The sequence below is a fragment of the Etheostoma cragini genome, chromosome 1 (assembly GCF_013103735.1).
Source record: "Etheostoma cragini isolate CJK2018 chromosome 1, CSU_Ecrag_1.0, whole genome shotgun sequence".
In the NCBI taxonomy this organism is placed as follows: Eukaryota; Metazoa; Chordata; class Actinopteri; order Perciformes; family Percidae; genus Etheostoma; species Etheostoma cragini.
Genome location: NC_048407.1, coordinates 16,331,477 through 16,351,387, shown reverse-complemented (window position 1 = coordinate 16,351,387; position 19,911 = coordinate 16,331,477). Strand labels below are relative to the sequence as shown.

Genomic DNA, 19,911 nt, shown 5'->3' with positions numbered 1-19,911 from the left:
GGAATGACCTGAGAGGGCAAATTACAGGAAAATTGCACATTATAGAGTGGCCTTTTATTGTGGCAGGTGGATGGATTTTGGATGGAGTGTCTTAATCTGTCATCACTAACATAGATTTAGACACGTTTGTGAACAATATTTAGAGAAATTAGCCTTTTGTGTGTCTAGAAAAAGTCTAAGACCTTCAAGTTCAGCTCATGAAATATAAGGGCAAAAAACAAAAGTGTTGAGTTCATAATTTTGTTCAGTGTCTTTAACCTATTGTGTTTTCAGTCAAACAAGTGTATACTGTTTGGTTATATTGTGACAGACCCCCCCACTGTGAAATGCCTAAGACTAGAGAGTTCAGTGGTAGTTTGTATATGAGGAGATAATATGCAATAACGCAATGACGAGATTACTTGCGATAAATAAATAGATGTTAAAATGTACTCAGTTCTGCTTTTCTAATGCTTTCATTAAACTGTTAAAATGCAACAAATTACATGTTGAATTAAACGGAAAGGAAACTATTTCCAACTTTATAAAACAAATTATACATTGAATTGATCACAAAAAGGCAGCCACAAAAAAGAATGATCGTTAACATTTTAAAGTGCAGTTTTCTAGTGATGCTTTCTTTTAACAAACTCAAAACATTCCCTCAGCAGCCCTTATGTCAATAATGAACCCACCCCTCCGTTACGTCTGAAACCAAATAGACAATAGGAAGCAACAGCAGCTCAATACAACCACCTGGGTTCGGCCTGCATTATGTCAAAGCATCAGGTATCGGAGCTTATTGTAATAGCTTCACTAATTAGATTGAGTCATCTGCTCTTCTATGCTCAAACACTGGAGGGGAAATCTGACACTGGAGGGTGTGGGAAGACAGCTGGGGGAAGAGGGAGATGGGCCAGGGGGAGGAGAAAGAAAAAGAGATGCACACCACACCTCTCCTCTTCAAAAACACCTACATTATTCATAAAGCCTGGCTTCTGCAGGGAGAGACCACAACACACTGATCCTCCATAGTTCCAGCATGAGCAACCAACACAGACAGCGCATTGCCAGCTCTATCTGAATCCGTAAATCTAAAGACCAAACACACTAGTGCGAGATTAAGCATCAGCATAGAAGACGGAATAAAAAGCAAATGAAAAGAGGAGGATGAGAATAAGTGAAAGAGAGAGGAGGGGAAGGGAAAATGTTTTTTCTAGATAAAAGATAAAAAAGTGAGTCTGTTAGACGGCTGGGATTGGTTGATGCTAGTTGAATAACAAACCAGCTAAATAAAGCCTGATATTAAATGAAGGCAGATAAGTCAGGGGAGGAGAAGGGCTGCAATAACAAGGCAGCCATACTCGTGACACAGTAGGCAACAGCGCTTGTTTGTTCGGCTCAGCCATGCCGCGGCAGGCTCAGCTCAGCTCCCCTTGCTATGAATCTTCTGCTGTTGTCAAGGTAACAAGCTCTCTGGATTGGAAAAAAATCTTCAGTCAAAAGACTTCTTTTTTTATATATATAATTGGTGGCCTCAACCTAAAACTTGCATGTGTTCCTAATATACAGCCTGTGCCACTTAAACATGCCACTTGTACATAACACAGTAGTTCCACTGATGCAGCTGGAATGAAAGTGAAGATAGCAACGACGACATAATGATGAAAACCTTCACAGTATTGCTGTTCAGAGCTACTTCATAAACATTAATCAATTTCTAATTCAATTAATCAAAATGCCCCCTCAACAAGACAAAAGCTCAACCAAAGCGTCTTGGGCCTGCTAAATACATTCCTATCTGACAAGGTGAAACACCCATTGGTTTGCACCCAGTTACTCATCACAGGGATTCATTTAAAGAAGTAAAGGTATAAACCGATAATCATGCATGCCGTGCAAGTATTATGGCCAATTACAACCAGGGCTGTGAAAAAATAGCGCAACCTAGCTGAATGTATTTCTAAATCTGTTGCTTGTGATTGATGCATATGAAGGATATCACCACCAATGCCGGCAATTCAGTGAAGCACAACACTATATTATCACTTAAAAGTCTTTAAATACACATGTAAAAAGAATCTAGCCAATCCTGTTGCTACCATATAGTGTTGTAGGACACTTTCTATGAAATGTTTGAAACAAGGATGTTTATTTGAATGCATAGCTTGTTTTCTTCTCTCTTGAATCCTATTATAGGCCCGACCATGGGGAATAAGTGGGCCAAGCAAAGACCTTGGCTTTGGATGTATTATGTAATTAATGTCGACAATTGAACTGACTCTTATGTAAAGACAAATCAGCTTTGGATTTGCCAAGTCGCCTCAGTGGCCAATCTAGTTCCACCCATTACAACTTCAGATTATCATTAAGTATCAGTTTCTTTCACTACTTTATCAATTAATTAGTCTATTCCATACATTGTGTAAAAAGTAAAAAAAAAAAAAAAAAATCACAAGAGCCCAGGGCGCCTGCAAAGCAGTGTAACACCCAAAAGTATTCATCAATTAACAATGGCATGAAAATGAGAGGAGCAAGCAAATCCTCAGTTTAGAAGCTGCTAATGTCTTTTTATCTCTTACATAATAAATTAGTTTGGGAAATTTACTTTCCAGGGTTTTCTCTTCCATCATACAGCTTATGTGCACCACGTAAGCGATTAAACGTACACATAATTTCAACAGCATCTGAACGACAAGCCAGCGCAGGGGATGGGCATTCCTTCATTGTCTTCTACTCATACGCCCACGCATCAACAAGTTAGCAGTGGAGACAGAGGGCAAAAGAGAGGGAGGTGTATTTGTCGCTGAGCATGAATTTAGCAGCTGTGAACGTAGCAGCGCAGTCTGTGTACAGTTTATCTTACAGTGAATACTTGCTACAACTCCTCAAGACCCAAGTAAGAAGACTGTGTCCTGCCTGCTGGTTATCTGTTGGTTTAAGTAAAGAGGGTTAGCCACGGAGCTAGCAACAATTACAGCACAAGTTCACTAAATTAAGGTAAGCTGACCTTCAATGCCCCTGACACGCCAACCAGACGGCCGACCCTCGGCAGAAAAGGCTCACCCAGTAAGAGTGTTCCCCCCATGTAGTCCTGCAGCAGCCGGGTTTCAATCCGACCTGCGGCCCTTTGCTGCGTTTAATTCCCCATCCCTGTCCCATTTCCTGTCTATCCACTGTAATGAAAAGGAAAAGCCCCAAAAAATAATCTTTAAAATAAAAGAAGCGCCTCGGAACACACCAAAGCGACAAGACGTAATACGTCTCCATAACTGCAGACAACACTAATCTGTATTGACGCCCAAAAATGAAAACAGGCAGCTGATTGGACAAATGCGTCACGTGGGTCCTGTTTCTCTGGAAATTCAAAGCCAGACGGTGATGGCTGCTTGTTCAGAATACAATCTCAAAGTTTTACTGTATTTTACTCACCAAAACGGGTTTTGGAAAAAATTTTAAGCCAGACACGGGGCATGAGGTTGCTGAAACTGTCTTCATTTCAGATCAACAGAAGTCAGTTTAAAAGATTTTTGTCAGACTTTGAGAGACTCTAGTCACGCTCATCCCGCTTCTGGTTTCCGGGTTTGCACTCCAACAATCAGATTAGTCATTTGAGTCCAACTGCCAGCAGTCACCGCAAAAAAACCACTGGCCTGCTTGTGTGCACATTGATTCTATAGACATGGATTGTGTCTGATGACAATGTGTCTTACAAGGATTCAAGGTTTTTTAAAGAGAAATTAACATCAAAAGATGGAGCAAATCCGACCTTTCACGAGTTGGTGGAGCAAAATGTTCCTTAACACATATTAAACATTCCTTTTGTGTTGACTTTTAGGCCTATAAGCAAGAGTACATGTGTAATGTCTTGTAACGGGGACATGTATTCTCAGCTGAGGTAGACACATTCACGTTAACGCTGCAGTGTTTATCATTGCACATTAGCCTAACAGCTAGCGGAGTTTCCTTCTGTTTATAGCTTTATTCCGATAAATCCACACAGTTGAATTTCGTGGCCTAAAACAGAGAGACTTATATTGGTAGAGAGAGCAACAAGTCAGCAAACTGCTGAGTCGCCCTCTCTGGCCGCTCAGCTGCTAGACGGGGTGCACTTGGCATTGTCGGCAATCTATTTTATTTCTATTTTACTTTTTTGACAAAAGAGCTTTCTGAAGTGTGGAATGGATCAATGGAGATGAGAGAAACCATTGTGTCCCTAAATGACAGCAAAACTTAGTAAAGACTCATTGAGCTGAAATGGAAACACTGTGTTACAATATTTTTATACAGTCTATGGCAGCAACATATGTTGAAGGCTAAGGTTTAAGCCAATGTTTTTTTCGGGGGTACGCCATTCACTTTACCGGCAGTATTGACAACAGATATAGCCACTGTGTCTTGAGAAGCAGTAGCTTGTTGTTTTATTGTTCACTTTTAACTCACTTTACATCAACTTTGCTAACTCTTTCACTCACAGCTGCACTCACAAGCTACTCTCTGTTACCGCTTGCTCTCCTTGCGGACTGACGTCACTCATTTAAGGCACCCTGCCATTCTTGCTCAAACTTATCCGACTCTTATAAGGGGACTACGATACTGCAGAAATATCTTGCTTTTCAATCGCTGTAGGGAAGAAAAAAATACATACTGCCCCGGCCCTAATCCTTTCTGCACTTACGCTTATCGGACAGAAAACGCATCTCTCGGGTTAATGTTTAATTGTGTACTGTTCATGTATAAATAAAATTCCTTTAACTAGAACAGAACAGTGAACTCATTGTCATGTTCAAGAAACCAATTTGAAATGATTTGAGCTTTGTGACATGGTGCATTATCCTGCTGGAAGTAGCCATCAGAGGAGGGATACATGGTGGCCATAAAGAGATGGACATGGTCAGAAACAATGCTCAGGTAGGCCGTGGCATTTAAACGATGCCCAATTGGCACCAAGGGGCCTAAAGTATGCCAAGTAAACATCCCCCACACCATGACACCTACACCACCAGCCTGCACAGTGGTAACATGGTATGATGGATCCATGTTCTCATTCATTTTACGCCAAATTCTGACCTCTACCATCTGAATGTCTCAACAGAAATCGAGACTCATCAGACCAGGCAACATTTTTCCAGTCTTCAACTGTCCAATCTCTTGCAAATTGTAGCCTCATTTTCCTATTTGTAGTGGAGCTGAGTGGTACCCGGTGGGGTCTTCTGCTGTTGTAGCCCATCCACCTCAAGGTTGTGCGTGTTGTGGCTTCACAAATGCTTTGCTGCATACCTCGGTTATAACAAATGGTTATTTCAGTCAAAGTTGCTCTTCTCTCAGCTTGAATCAGTTCTCCTCTGACCTCTAGCATCAACAAGGCATTTTCGGCCACAGGACTGCTGCAAGCTGGATGTTTTTCCCTTTTCACACCATTCTTTGTAAACCCTAGAAATGGTTGTGCGTGAAAATCCCAGTAACTGAGTAGATTGAGAAATAATCAGACCGGCCCGTCTGGCACCAACAACCATGCCACGCTCCAAATTGCTTAAATCACCTTTCTTTCCCATTCTGACATTCAGTTTGGGGTTCAGGAGATTGTGTTGACCAGGACCACACCCCTACAACTGCCATGTGATTGGTTGATTAGATAATTGCATTAATGAGAAATTGAACAGGTGTTCCTAATAATCCTTTAGGTGAGTGTATATAAATATACTGTATGTGTTCAAAACACACTTGTCTGAAAGACGCATGTCAAAACAGCCTCTTCTATTTTTTTTTATATAAACTTACACATCAATGTCAACAAGACATGGATTGGCGTGGGTGTACTTACTCCCCTGCAACAGAATATGCTAATGTTCTATTTTACAGCATTGGATGACGTTCTAGAAAAACAGGAGTACTTCAGACTGGCTCTCTCCATTGGCTAATGGACATTGATTTATTCTCTTGTCAGGTGTAAAATAATATACCAAGGTAGAAGAGCATTTTCCCCACACAGGCAGACTAAAATGGTGGAATCTAATACCCATGAGTTAACAAAGCACCCTTTTTCATTGCTTTGGTCAATGACTAATAGCTAAATAGTTTCAGGTAAGCTCATACACTCTGGCTTTTAGTCTTTATCACTCTGCTTTTTTTCCATAACACGCAAACAGAGCAGAACACAATCATATCATTCATTCCTCTGTAGGGAAGTAACACTACTAAGATAAAGTCCCCTTACCGGTGTGTCTGAAATGGACTTGTTTCTTGATTACAAATTAAGTGTGCATTCATGTCCCATTAACGTATTTTACCAACTTCAAAGCAACCAATAACTTCTGGTTGTCTTTATTAATGGCCGTGTACATGCAATAAAAAAACAACAACAAGAAAACCACACACTCCCTAATGCAGATACTGGCTCTGCAGCGTCTAGTAGACGAGACTCCACTGTATATGTTTCTAACCCTGATCATGATATTGCATATTGAAATAAGAACTGGAATGTGGCACTTTAGCCTCAAGTACTTTATGTAGTTGCCAAATGTCTGGCAAAAGGTAGATTTCATTTGAGAGGTAAAGTTTCATGCAACTATCTTGCAACTAAATATTCAGTGTGTTTTTTTTTTTAAGAAATAAAAGAAAGCATTTTACATTAAGTGAAGGATACCCAGCCTATTCTCTCACACTGTGATTTGATTCTCTACAAAGAAAGCTTGCTCTGTCATTCAGCTTCACACACAACCTTAGCGTTTCAACAGTTCTGCCATTTGTCGTTTTCTGTTGCCATGGTTGCAGTAAAAGAAAAAAAGAGAAAAGAGCTCTTTGAATATTGGAAATGGAGGAGCAGCAGCAGCACATGGTACATTATCGACATTAACACCTGCACATGCTCCAACACCACAGAACACATCCAAAGTGTTGGTTCTGGATGCCCGCGGCCACCCGTTCACCCACACAATTCAGTTAAAAAGTAGCAGTTTAATAAATATCTTCAGTTGACACACACAAAATCATATATTCAGGTACAATGCCAGTTCTATATAGGGATGTGAAACTCAGATTTATATTGATGCAATTTCTGTTCATCAAAATACAACATCTTTACAATATGGAGCAACCAGAAAGATTATGGGGCGGTATGGTTCCACAGTGTAGGTGGGACAGCATGCTGCATGCGCAAGTGTATAGCCATCATCCATAATGCCACGGTCACCTTAACAAGGATGTCAGTGTCCGTCTCCTCCCTTTTGACAGGCTTGAGCCACACACAAACATTCCTGAGTTTTTCTCTTAGATTTCTCATCGCAGCCTCATTGGAAAGCTGTCTAAACGCCAGAGCGGGGTGTGCATGAATCAAAGCAATGTGAAACTACTGCAAAGCACACAGAGTAAGGGAAATTGATATGGCAATTTGTGGTTCTACACGTATATGTTGAATATGTATAAGACAATAAAACTCCCTAGAGCTATCACTGACAATAAACATGCTACATTACAACACTCAAAGGCAGAGTATACTTAAACTACAAATGTTAACAGTGATTCCCACTGAGGGCTGTATACCATGAACATACACACCCACGCGGTGTGAGTGTATATGCTATTTTTTTCTCTCACTACGAGGAAGGGAAAGAAAATCGCCCGAGTCTACTGCAAAGGGCTTTGAACTTGCTCAGATTAAAAGCATGGGACAGCTCTCTTTAATCGCTTCTGTGGAGGTATGACTGCAGTCATGTTCACACTGAGGAATACAAAAATAGAGGACTTTGGATAGTGGCCCTTTAATAAAAATGCTTAGTATACATTTTTAACGCCAATTTGAGCAAGCTGTGAGTGTACTAAGACTGTATTAACTGCATACCCTTCTTACTTAAGGCTATAACTTTTAACACAACAATTAATAACTCAGAACTAACTCTCTTTAGTTGGCAGAACACCATGGCACAAAACATTTTTTTGTACACTAACCATTTCCAACACTAATAATCAAGCATTTACAATGTATATATAGCTCACAATCCTTTCACGTTTTAAAGTATTTTCAAATAAGATGTTTAATGCGTTTAGAAAAAAATCAATGATGTTGCTTTACCTGGACTTTAAAGACAATTAAAACTAAAAACAGTTGCCAGCCTATTGCTACCTTACACACATAAGAAGGACATCTATCAGTTCCACAGTCAGGTACAGACTCTGAGTTGAAAAAAATTTACTAAAATCCCATATGCGCTCCGTCTTGACACAGTTTAAGATTAGCATCAGAATCTACTGGTAGAGAAAAACTGCTTGCTTACATATGCACATTTACAATTGGGACATCAGAAAAGGCATGGTAAGTAAAGTATCTTCTATGACAAAAATTCAACAAACTAAAAGCAGAAAAACACCACGGCTGTTGGTGTGTTAGCATAGTTTACTACAATTTTTATCAAAGGGGAAAACAAGGCAAACAGTCAGGTTCAACGCCCTTAGCTTCCTGCAAGCAGTGCTTCCTGAGGAACCAGGGCTACTGCATAGAGGTGGAGATGGGGGAGGAGATTGTCAGAGTTAGAGGAGAAGGGAGACGAGTATGTGAGGATGCAGTATGCAAGCGTACTGCTGGGCTCTGAGATGGGAAGGAAAATGTGGCAGAGAGAAAGTGCAAGCTTTCTGGCTATGGTTAGAAAGCAATGGCAGGAAAAAATCCATGATTTCATGTTGTTTACAGAGAAGAAGAATCTGGAAAGGAGTAGGGGGAAACCCAACGCTGCCAAGCCCAGCCTAGTGGATAAATCACAGTTGTTGCGGTCTGCGTCGCTGCTAAGTATAGTTACATTTCTGGGGAGGGGAACGTCAGGCTACGGCGTGGGGGAAGGTGTAGGGTCCTATGACGTAGATTCAACACAGAAGCATACAGCTAAGTTAATGGTAGCTGCGGCGTCTCCGGTGTGAGGCGCTCGCCACATAAAATGACGTCTCAACAGCTGTCGTTTCCAGCGCGAAGGCTCTGCAAGCTGTTGCGGCGTGTGGTCGTGCACCTCTGAATTTTTTTAACTGGGCGCCCACTGTGCTTTCAACACTTACTGTGCTTTTAGTTCAACATGGTTGGCTAGGAAGAGCAGGTTCGCCTGTACGAACATCTGTATGGTTCTTTATAGACAGACCGGAGAGAGTCAATCAGCCTTAAATATGTCGACAGGGAGAGACACTCTGTTGTTTCAAAGATTATTACAAAGAACAATACGTTAAGCATAAACTTCTACATACATTCTTATAGCGCGCGTGGCCCATCTACGGAGGCCCTCACTTTGTCCCGGGCAACTTTTTTCTGGGTCAAAACTGAAACCTTTTTTTCCAACGTTTTGGTCTTCTTTCTCAAAACCTTTGTTGCTTTTAGTCATTTTGTTCAGTGGTCTTTCATAAAAAATGTTTTCTTTAAATGCTATAAAATTGAAGACAACATCCAAATTTAAAGAAAGCAGTGGGCTGATCGTTTATTTTACTTGTGAAGAGTGTTGTGTGCGTTATTTTTCTGAAAATTTGGTTGAAAAACATTTTTCAGATTTTTTTCTCCCCAAAATGGGTCAAATATGACCTGAGGACAACGCAACGGTTAACAGGGCTAACAGCGCAGAGTTCAGCACACAATTTAATCTGTCCAAGAATCACTTGATATGATGAAATTGAACACATATGTTGCATAATGAAAGTACAACAAGCATGTGTGGGTTTGTGCAAAACAGATTTTTGGAGATGTTTTGTATATCGCCATATAATAACCACATCTGCATAAATCCACGTAGTCATGCAGAAAAGGCATGCAGGGCTGGCACTGTAAAGGAAAAGCACAAGGTAGAATTGACCATACTCCTTTTACTGTTGATGGACTCAAAACCCCAATGCTCTATCAACCAACCAATCCAAATTTAGCCCAATATTAATAATTAAATAGGAAAAACATTCATAATAGAACAGCTGTAGCTTGAAATAGATATCAACGTTGGATCCTTCTGCAAGGGAAAGTGCCACAAAAGCAGATGTTACTTGGTATCCAAACCGTGAGACCCTTGATGGGGTACGAACCAAAACATAGCCTCTGACAAATATTTTGTGACATTAAATGCGTAACGCAACCCATGTGCACATTCAAAGCTGACCCTCACCATGAGTCCTCACCATTGTGGAAGACTTCTAAAAACATCTTAGCTCTAAACTGTATGACCACAAAACAATAATCTAAAGCAATTCTAAAGATTCGATGAGTTGATATCAGATTTTTTTTTAAGTAACTGTACATGGAAAAGAAAACATGTGCCATGGAAAAACTTGCGGATTCTTTAAGTACTAACCCTTTTCTAAGAAAACTGTTCAAACAGGCTCTGCACTGATTGTGGTTGAGAACTGGCTTTGCATAAGTAATGAGGAGGAATAAAAGACTGTCCTACATCCACGCCAGAGATTACACTGCTGGCTGTTTCTATAAAAAGAGTCACTGCAGGGAGTATGAGTGACACAAGCACACACGCAACCACACACACACAAACACACAGACGGGCACAAAAACAAGGCAGTGTATTTATAGGAAAGAAGGTTCTTGTATGAAAAGAACTTTAAAGATCAGCGTCTGGTTAACTCTAGTCAACCAATCACAGATCTGTGACTATTCCAAGCCTTGGCAAACAAACACAGTGAAATTCTGGAAAGATTATTGGTAGCTCTAGGCCAACTTACTGTTTTCTATATTTCCTGTTTTCCTATTTTTCACTTCCTGTTTAGAGTGCTTCCTTTATGGGCAAAACAGATATCTCAGTGAAGTGTATTAACAATGTGTGACACTGGGACACAACGTAGACAAGCCTTGATACAAGGGCCAACCACACACTGGCCTGTAGCTTTAAGAAGTGCTCTGCCACATATTCAGGAGGGAAAGTCCCTGTGTAGGCTGACTGAAGATGATGTGAGTTTCCACTGCCTGCTGACCTCTCTGGTTAAACACACTAGCTAATTTCTACCCCTTTCACCTTCTCCGTGACGTAGTAAGAATATTCTAGACAATATTATATTGCATAGTAGTCGCACATCCAAATACCGTTGAAGGCAGGTGCTGGACCAACACAAGTCAACACCGAAAACAAGGAAAAGGTCCACACGCCGTAGACTAGTTAAGTCTGAAGAAGAGCTCAAAACATAATTTATGTTAGACGGTTACGCACTGGAATAGTCGCGTATGCGTGGTGTTTCTGTTGCGTGGCGGCTGCGTGGATTTTTCAATGTCTTTACACACCAGAAACGTATCTGAGCTGCTGCAGCTAGCCTTGTCTGTACTCATGTGTCTTTCCCAAACACATACTGATCTGATCATAGCAAAGACAACGTCGGCAGTATTGACGGCAAAATAGAGAGAGAGAATATTTTGTTCTGACAGGTGCATTAGCTTATTTGAAAATCATTTTTTTTTAATTACATGTATATCTATAGAGACTTATAAACATCAATATGGTATTTATTAAATGTATTTGTGTCAAAATGACAAAGACCTTTTCCTATTCCATTTTGCCGGGAACCGCTTACAACAGACTCGCATGTTGCGTGAAAAATAGGCGTATGTTCTATTTCTAGAATGCAAGTGTTTTCAGCACAGGTCGAGCCACGTGTGTCACGAAGGCAGTGTGTAAACTCTAACATGTTAACATAGGGTCCAAAATAAAAGCTGACACACTCGCACAACGCATCCAGTGAGTAGCCGGCCTTACTTTATATGGATGTGCTATTAAATTGCACCCAAGGGAGCTACAGTGTGCAGAACTTTTCCTTGTTTTCAGACATTATATTAAAACGCATTCAGGGCTGCAATGTATGATTATTTTTTACTTTTTTTTTTACTTAATTGACCAGTTATATACTATAATATATATATATATATATATATATATATATATATATATATATATATATATATATATACACACAGTAGATGAATAAATAGATAATAGTATATTAGCCCAACTGTGAAAATTGTCTAATTGCCCAGGTGACGGTTCGACAAGCTACAGCAATGTAGAACATAGAACAGAAAAATACATAAGCTAAAATTAGCAACATTTTACGTTTTATGTCAGAGTATCTACAAGCTTTCAGCTTTTCAAACATCAAGTAAAGTGATGATCACACAGCACAGAGGTTTTTGTTGATAAATCTTTATGTTTATGCTGTCAGAGCAAATAGTGAGTGATTCTATTGCAGGTGTAACTTCAGCAGCCAAGACATTATGAGCCTTTGTTGACAAGTAGCATCCCTGCGATTAAAAAAATAAAATTCTATCCACGCTGATGTATGGGTGGGCCATATATTGGATATACTCAATCTATTGTGGCTTGTTCTATGAGGAATGTAGTAAATGACTATTGTGAAAATTGACAAGCCATTTTTTAAGGCGCCGGCATGATCTTAGGTTTGGCGTTTCACTCCTTCTTATGGCTCGCTGCCTCTCACAGACACACACTCCCCTGCCCATCCAGACCACTTTCCTGGGCGAGTGTGTTTGACGTATGAGGTGTGTGTTTTTGTATCTGGAGGAAAGCAGGGAAAGAGCCTAGAAAGCGTGTTGAGTTTGGAAACAGTAATGTTGAAAGATGGAGACGGACGAATTGGTTACAAAAAGTAACAGACTTGAGTTCAAGTCAATTCAAAACGGAGGGAAATCCTGGAGTGTGTCAATCGTCCGGAGGAGGTTCAGTTTCAAGGTAGATGTGGAAGTGACTACTATCCCAATATTTTTGCAAAATATGAGAGAAAATGATTACTGCTACATTTTAGCAGCAATCATTTTCTCTCATATTTTGCAAGATCCAAAGATCTTGCAAAATATCTTTGGATCCGATCCAAGCGTGCTCACAAAATATTCCTACTTTCACCAATGATATAAACAATGCATCTCTGGGCTATAAACCAGTGTCCGGTGCGCTGTTAAACTTTGGATTCAGCGATCCATTCATGCAGTTGCACATTTTGTATTCCCATCCTGTATATATTATACAGCTGCAACACATGTAAATAAAAATTAGCTATCTGAAATAAAGAGCGTAGGCTATATATATATATTTTTTTTTTTTATGAATTTCTGAGAAAGCTCCTTTGCTTATTTTCCACAATAACTGATTAAAAGAGCTAGGGAGAAAGAGGGAGTGCAATGGACACTACTCACAAAGTGACGGCTGACTCATTATGAACGGTCCAGCACGGGTCGAATGGCGGGTCAGCAGAGTTACACACGTTGTGTGTATGAAATGTCTGTATCGTCACTGCGCTGCATATATATGAACTATGATATTCTGGCCATGGGTCACATCTCTTGCAGGTCCAGCAGCTCCGTCTCACACGCTATTACTCTACAAACTGACGTTAGTTGCATTCAATAACATCTGTGTTTTTTTGCCATAGCAGAGAGCGAAAACACTGGTAGAAATACAGGTTTGCCTATCATGCTTAACAATATACAGCTGTTTTCATAACAATTAAAACTGTAGACAAATGTCAGAAGTGGACCGGCACCACTGTGTGGCGAGGCTGCACTGAGAGTAAGTTGAGAGAGAGTAGAGGAGAGATTCAACACAGGCACAGCTTTACAGAACAAATGGGTCATATAACGCAAAATTAAACCACATCGATATAAACAACACTGCAGCGGATGCGAGGACATTAGACGCACCGATGCGACTTAGAGGAAAACTATTATTCGCGCCCTACAGCCCTGTGAGCTAACAGACACTAACTAGCACTGGTCACTGTTGTTGTCTGAAAAACCTTGAGATCAACGTATAACCGACTGCTATCTGTTGTGGAATTTTTTCTCACGTTACTCTGTCCTCTGTGACTGTCTACATCTAGAAACTAAGCTGCGCGGTGAGGAAACAACTCTGATTGGCACATAATCAGACATCAGTTTACAGAGCGGTAGATTGGCTTTGCAAAAGGACTTGGAGCGTTCTATAAATTACGTATTTAAAGAAAATAACAAAGGAAGCATTCGAGTACCTTTCTTTATCACTTGAATGACTTGACAATTTGAACGGCTCTTATCATGGCATTCACTTAACTACTTCCGGGTTATTTCCCACCATTAGGAACCTCCCTAAGCTTATTTGAGTTTTCGAACACAGCCCATGTGACACCTGAAAGAATCCTTACCAAAGTGCCATTGCTGTTAGAGGGCTGGTGTGCTTCTAATAACTGTCCTCCCACGCTCCGGACGAGGCCTGCATGATTAATCGTTCTAACATTGCGATCTCGATTCACCCCTGTTCACAATTTAATTTTTAAATGACTTTGATGTAAAAGAAGAAAAAAATTTATTTTGATAGGTTAGCTGAAGACTTGAAAGGCAAGCAGTTAAAATAGTGTGCTAAGAAGTGATTCTGTTTTTGATACTGTACCTAGATTGGCAATTGACGAACTGAATTCCTCTAGAGACTGAAGCTGTTGCATGTTGATTGTCAACTTTTAATTATGTGAAGACATGTTTAAGGAGTGCAGACAGAGTCTGTATCAGGGCCATATTTAGTTAAATGTGTTATAGGTCACTATTTTTGGTAGCCTCCTGTACTTAAATGGCGAGTTTGTACTTGACTTTCTCTATCCACTGAAGCGACTTACAGGCATTACATAGGTGCCAAAAAATATATATGTTTGGTACTGCTAATTTGTTTTGTTTTGTCATGGTGTGCAATAAACATTACATTTTGTGAAGTAAAAAAAAAATTGTGGCAGAGATTTGTGGTCAATTATAAGCTACAAAAATAATAATCGTCATTCATATTTTCCCCTAAATCGAGGTAAGTCTACTCCTGACCCCTTCTCGCCATCCAAGTAGTTATCTAATGCTTGATATTTTAACTGCCAGTCTTGTAGTGAGTACTTGAACAATGAGCCACTCCAGCTAACAAAAAAAAAAAAGAGTTGTCTCAGGAAAGTAAAAGCCAAGTTGCATCTGCATTATCATAGTTGATAGTGTTGTCATTTTATTATTATAGCTTGATATTTTGCTATCAGCTGGCACATAAGCACTATTACAACTTGTGCAATATTGATCATGTGGTGGTAGACGGCGCGATCCATTTAGTCTAGAAAGACTTTGTTTGCAAAAGTTTGCTTGAATGTTGTGCAATTCAGGGCAATAATGAATGGAAACACCTTAAAATGTCTAAAATCAATTTTGATATGCCAATTTGATCGCAAAACAGCATGTGACTTCATTACACACAGGTTTTTATTGAAGGGCGAGTATGGCGAGTGGTGGCGAAGAGTTAGAAATCCGCCGGCCTCTTTAAGATTGCATGTTTGGTATAACCAGTTTCCCAGTTAATTACATTAGTACAGGCGAGAGAGGTGTGGATAAGACCGCTGTTATAGATTAGTGTTATGTTTCCAGCGTCGCGGCTCCAGACAGTTACGTTAGTTGGGACAGACGTCTTGTTTCTTTAGTCTAACTATATAAGTTTTAGCCAGGCAGGGAGCAGATTTCCGCGGCGAAAAATGGATAGGAGACATCATGATAACGTTGCATTAATTGGGTGATTTAGTTTGTTTTTGCAGAGAACAGATATGCTGTATTTCAGTTTTATAGCTGATTGTCTTTGTATTGTATTTTGTTTACACGTTACAGATGGAGTCTGGAGATTATGTGGGTACTTATTGTTTACCGTTTACATCTGACACTTCAAGCTGTTGCAGCCAGCTCAGGGGAGAGACTGTATGTCGCTAGGTGGTACAGCCTGAGACAAACAAATATTCTGCCTTTTTTGTTTTGCTTTTCCCTCCATTGTACCGAACTTTTACAGAACCGTGATGTCTGAAACGAATCGTGACTTCTGTGTACCGTTCCACCCCTAGTGTTGTGTTGTTTCAAAAGTTCAGCCAGAAACAAAGTGGTCTCATTGAAATGAATATGAAGGCTGTTACGTATTGCCGGTCTGAGGTCTCAGTCACCATCACATGCACACCTCCCAAGTTATCCTGGTAAGCTGGATGAACTCAAAAAAAAAAAAAATGACACACTGGCCTCATTTGTCTGAAGCCTCTAAAGAGTTACAGAACACGTTTCTTCCACCAGCCGATATCCCAATATGACCTGCATTACAGTGAGCCAGGAACAAGAACTTCAAAATGCACAACCCATACAGCCTTGATAAAGAATGAACAAAATAAAATATTCTTTCTGAAGGCAATTACCTAAAACATATGAAGAAGGCAAAGTGTAACAAACAGCATCAACAATAGGTCTAACAGTAGAGTGCTGTTAAAATGAACAGTGGGATGAATCACAACCTCTTTATAACCACCAGCCTTGCTGTAAAGACAGAAAAGAGCTGAGAAGGGGAAATGCATGTACTGGTCAAAAAGGGTGCTTAGATCCTTTGTGTTGAGCATACTGGCCCACAGCATGCTGGGGGGAAACAAAGTATGGCTGCATGTATTGGTGAGCAGGGGCATGGGCCCCGACTGAGGGACCTCATCTCTTTGGTATTTAGGTATGCCTTTGCTTTTCATTCACATCCCTCACGCACAGGCGCAGAGGCCCATCTCCCCAAAGCACTCCCTCCCCCTTCCTGTTGTTGCATTTCAATGTAAATGGGTGGATGAATGGCTGCAGCTGGCCCATCAAAAGGCCAGGCCATCTGAAGGGCCTTGGTGATTGAGATTCAGCCAGGCCACACCACCTCTACCCTCCCCCACCCAACACTTTGTCCTGACACCCTTACCCCCGTCACAGCTTATAGCTTATGCCCAACATGAAGAGGACTGCTAGGCACAAGAGGGCTTAAAGAAAACTGATAAGGTTGTTTTCCTCTGAGCACAGTAGTCAGGCATGAAGCAATTTCTCAAAGTGGTAATAAATCCCAGACATATTTCATTCATCTTAGGGTGATAAAGGTTGGCTATGGATAGGACACGTGATCCTGTGCCACCTCTACAGCGAATCTGGAACAGAAGAGACAAAGCTTCTTTCACATGCGTCGTGTTTACCATTAATATTACATCATTCCTCTCTCTCAGGATGTCATGTTTGAATAGAGAGCTGAAACAGCAATCAGCCGTGGCAATGGGATTTGAAAAACAATATTGTTTCAATTCTGTAACAGGAATAGTGTGTGATCAACCATGTGGAACATTAATGCTATATGCATGCAACGGTAGGAGAAAACAACATTTCTGACCACCAGGCACGATGCCTGGTGAAGAAAATGCCTGGTGAAGAAAATGGTATACCGGTATTGCAATAAGCGCCTGCAGCCTTCACCTAACCAGTTCACTTAGTTAAACTGATCTGACAAACAATGATTATAGTTTCCCAACACAGATTCAGATCGGCATCTTACCTCAATAATAACCAACTAACCTAATCTAAGATTCTTCCAAGCAAGAATTGCAAAAGCCACTTCACAAAAGTCTTACACAAATCTGGCTCTGGCAGTGAAAACCAGGTTCAATTAGTGATGAGTTAGTACTGACTGAAAATAACATGAGAAAACCCCTTTCATTTCAGAATTAGTTTTTTCTAGCACAACTCAAAGATATTCAGTTTACCATCATGAGTAAAGAAACCAAAAAAGACAAAATAGTTGGCAATTTATTTGATAGTTGACAACTAATCAATTGATATATTAATATTTGCAGCATTAAATTGCTTATTAGGAAGATTTAAAAAAAACATGTGGGCCACCTTAGCTTTAGATGGAATAGGAAATGGCATGGAAAACCCTAAAAAGGGCCTTATGATTGGGGAGGAAAAACAGAGAAGGTAAGTGAATCCAGGCAAGCAGGCCAGTCTTGTCTTTTTCCCTGTATGTCAGCAACAGGCTGAGCAGACCAGAACCGAGCCCAGAGGGACACATCACACAGACTGCCTCTGTCATCAGCTCCCAGACCTGGCCGACTAACCTCTGAACATTTCCAATGCCACGTATAGATAATACATCATCCCATGCAGCCTCCTGCTCAGCAGCACATCCAATCAAAACACCAACTGTGGTCTCCAGATTTGCACCACCCCTAATTCATGCCTGCTCAGACTGAGGCACGCAGCCATTTGCCTAATAGCATTAAATACTCAGGCGTTCTAAGTGTGGAAAACATAGACAAATGCAAAGGCCCTTTTATAGCCAAGCCATTCACCTATTATCACTCTTCCTTACGTTAAACCCTTGAGTCAACTGGCTGGAATTTCAATAGTAGCATGTCTAATACAAATATGTTAACTAATGAAATTACTAGGATGATGTGTTAGAATAAGGGAACAAATGAAAAAGCAATGTATAAATGAACTTGTTGAGACAACTTTGGATTACAATGGCTGAGCCTCTATGGGGTAATTTCTGCCTACACAGATAACTCAGACCAAGTTCTACAAATCAAAACCTATCAAACACCCTTTGAAATAAATGTATGTCAACTTCTCTTTCCTTTGGTGGTTCTTTTTATAATCTTCAATCAAATAATATGTTAGTGATTGAAACAATAACCTTACAATGGGATTTTGAATACTTTAAATCAATACGGCTAACAAGCCGAGTTGTTAACCCATGCTGTAATGTAGGCCATATTTATGCCAGAATGGCTAAACGAACCCTGAGAGCCTACTGCTGTGTGTAGTTTCCCTGAAAAACAAGTGCACAAAATATTTCTTTTCCTAACTTCGATCAGAGAGATCAAAAGCACAGTCTGTCAAAAGCCCATTTCTGGAGAAGCAGAAGTGTGCCAGAATAGATATTATTTCCCTTTCATGTGCATTAGACTCAGGGAAGAGAAAAGATCATCAAGAGCGCTGCAGCGGAAGGCTAGACGGCACACACAACCTAACAGGAGTTAAAGTCGCCATCAACCATTAGGACCTCCTAAACCCCAAAATGAGGCTCCACAGTCCCCTGAGGGAAACAGCAAGATTGGGCCCGCCATTTTGTTCCATTTTGCTTTGAGGATAGAGGAGGGGGCAAAGGACTAGTCTGAATTTCAAAAGGCTTCAGATGCCATTTGAGTATCCGCAGAGATTGTGCTGGTAGAACAGCAGCTATAAAAGATTCACACAACTCAAACAGGGGGCGAGAGAGACACTAAGACAGAGTGATTAAAGAAAGGCTGAGAAAGACAAAGAGAGGCAAGAAACAGGAGTAGCCATGCTTGTTTACCTAAAAGGACCACACGCTCAGGACAAGAGGGGGAGGGGAGAGCGAGCATGGAAGGAGGGCAGGCAGAGTGGCTGCTGGAGTTGCAGCTAAAGGCTTCTTTTCCCTTTTACAGCTAGTTGTTTTATTATTCTAAATCGGACCTCCAGAAGGTTTCTCAGCTAAATCCATGGACAGAATTACAAAATGTACTGAATACTATGTCAGCCACCTTTGTTCTATGCCATCATATTATCATACAAACATCTTATAAGGGGGCACGAGAGCAGAAAAAGAGCAAATTTCCCCCCTAATGACCACTAATAAACTAAACTGGGAGGCTATGTGGCACTGAAATGTTTGCATATTTTCTGCTCACAATTAGAAAATACCAAGACCAACAGTATTTACTTACAATACTAAGCCGGGCGAATAAAATAATTGTGCTTTTCAACCATCTTCCCAACGAAGTACAAACATACAAGACACACAGAGATATCCAATCGTGACATTGGATGGACAAATGCTGTGGACAGGAGACATCGGGTTATCACTGGACAATCCGCGAGGCTCGACGCTCTTTTCATTTAGTGCAGAAAGAACTTCAGGGGCAAAATGAAAATGTATCAAATTAAGTTTTTCTTTGATAAAAGGAATTACGAGGAGACATTTTTAAGTATGGAAAGGTATCACTGTTGGTGTACAGTGATACGGTTCAGCGTTCATGTGGACGATTAATTGCAAAGTTGAACCATCATATTGTGAAATACAGTCTTACTGCCGCTGTCAAAGCGCCTAACTGGGGGGGGGGGGGGGG

The 19,911-nt window shown here is 40.6% G+C and overlaps 1 protein-coding gene across 2 annotated transcripts in view; it reads right to left on the bottom strand.

Annotated features, from left to right (window-relative positions):
* The window catches only part of ankrd11 (ankyrin repeat domain 11), a 113,218-nt gene that overhangs the window by 88,736 nt on the left and 4,571 nt on the right, over positions 1–19,911 (bottom strand). The window lies entirely within an intron of this gene.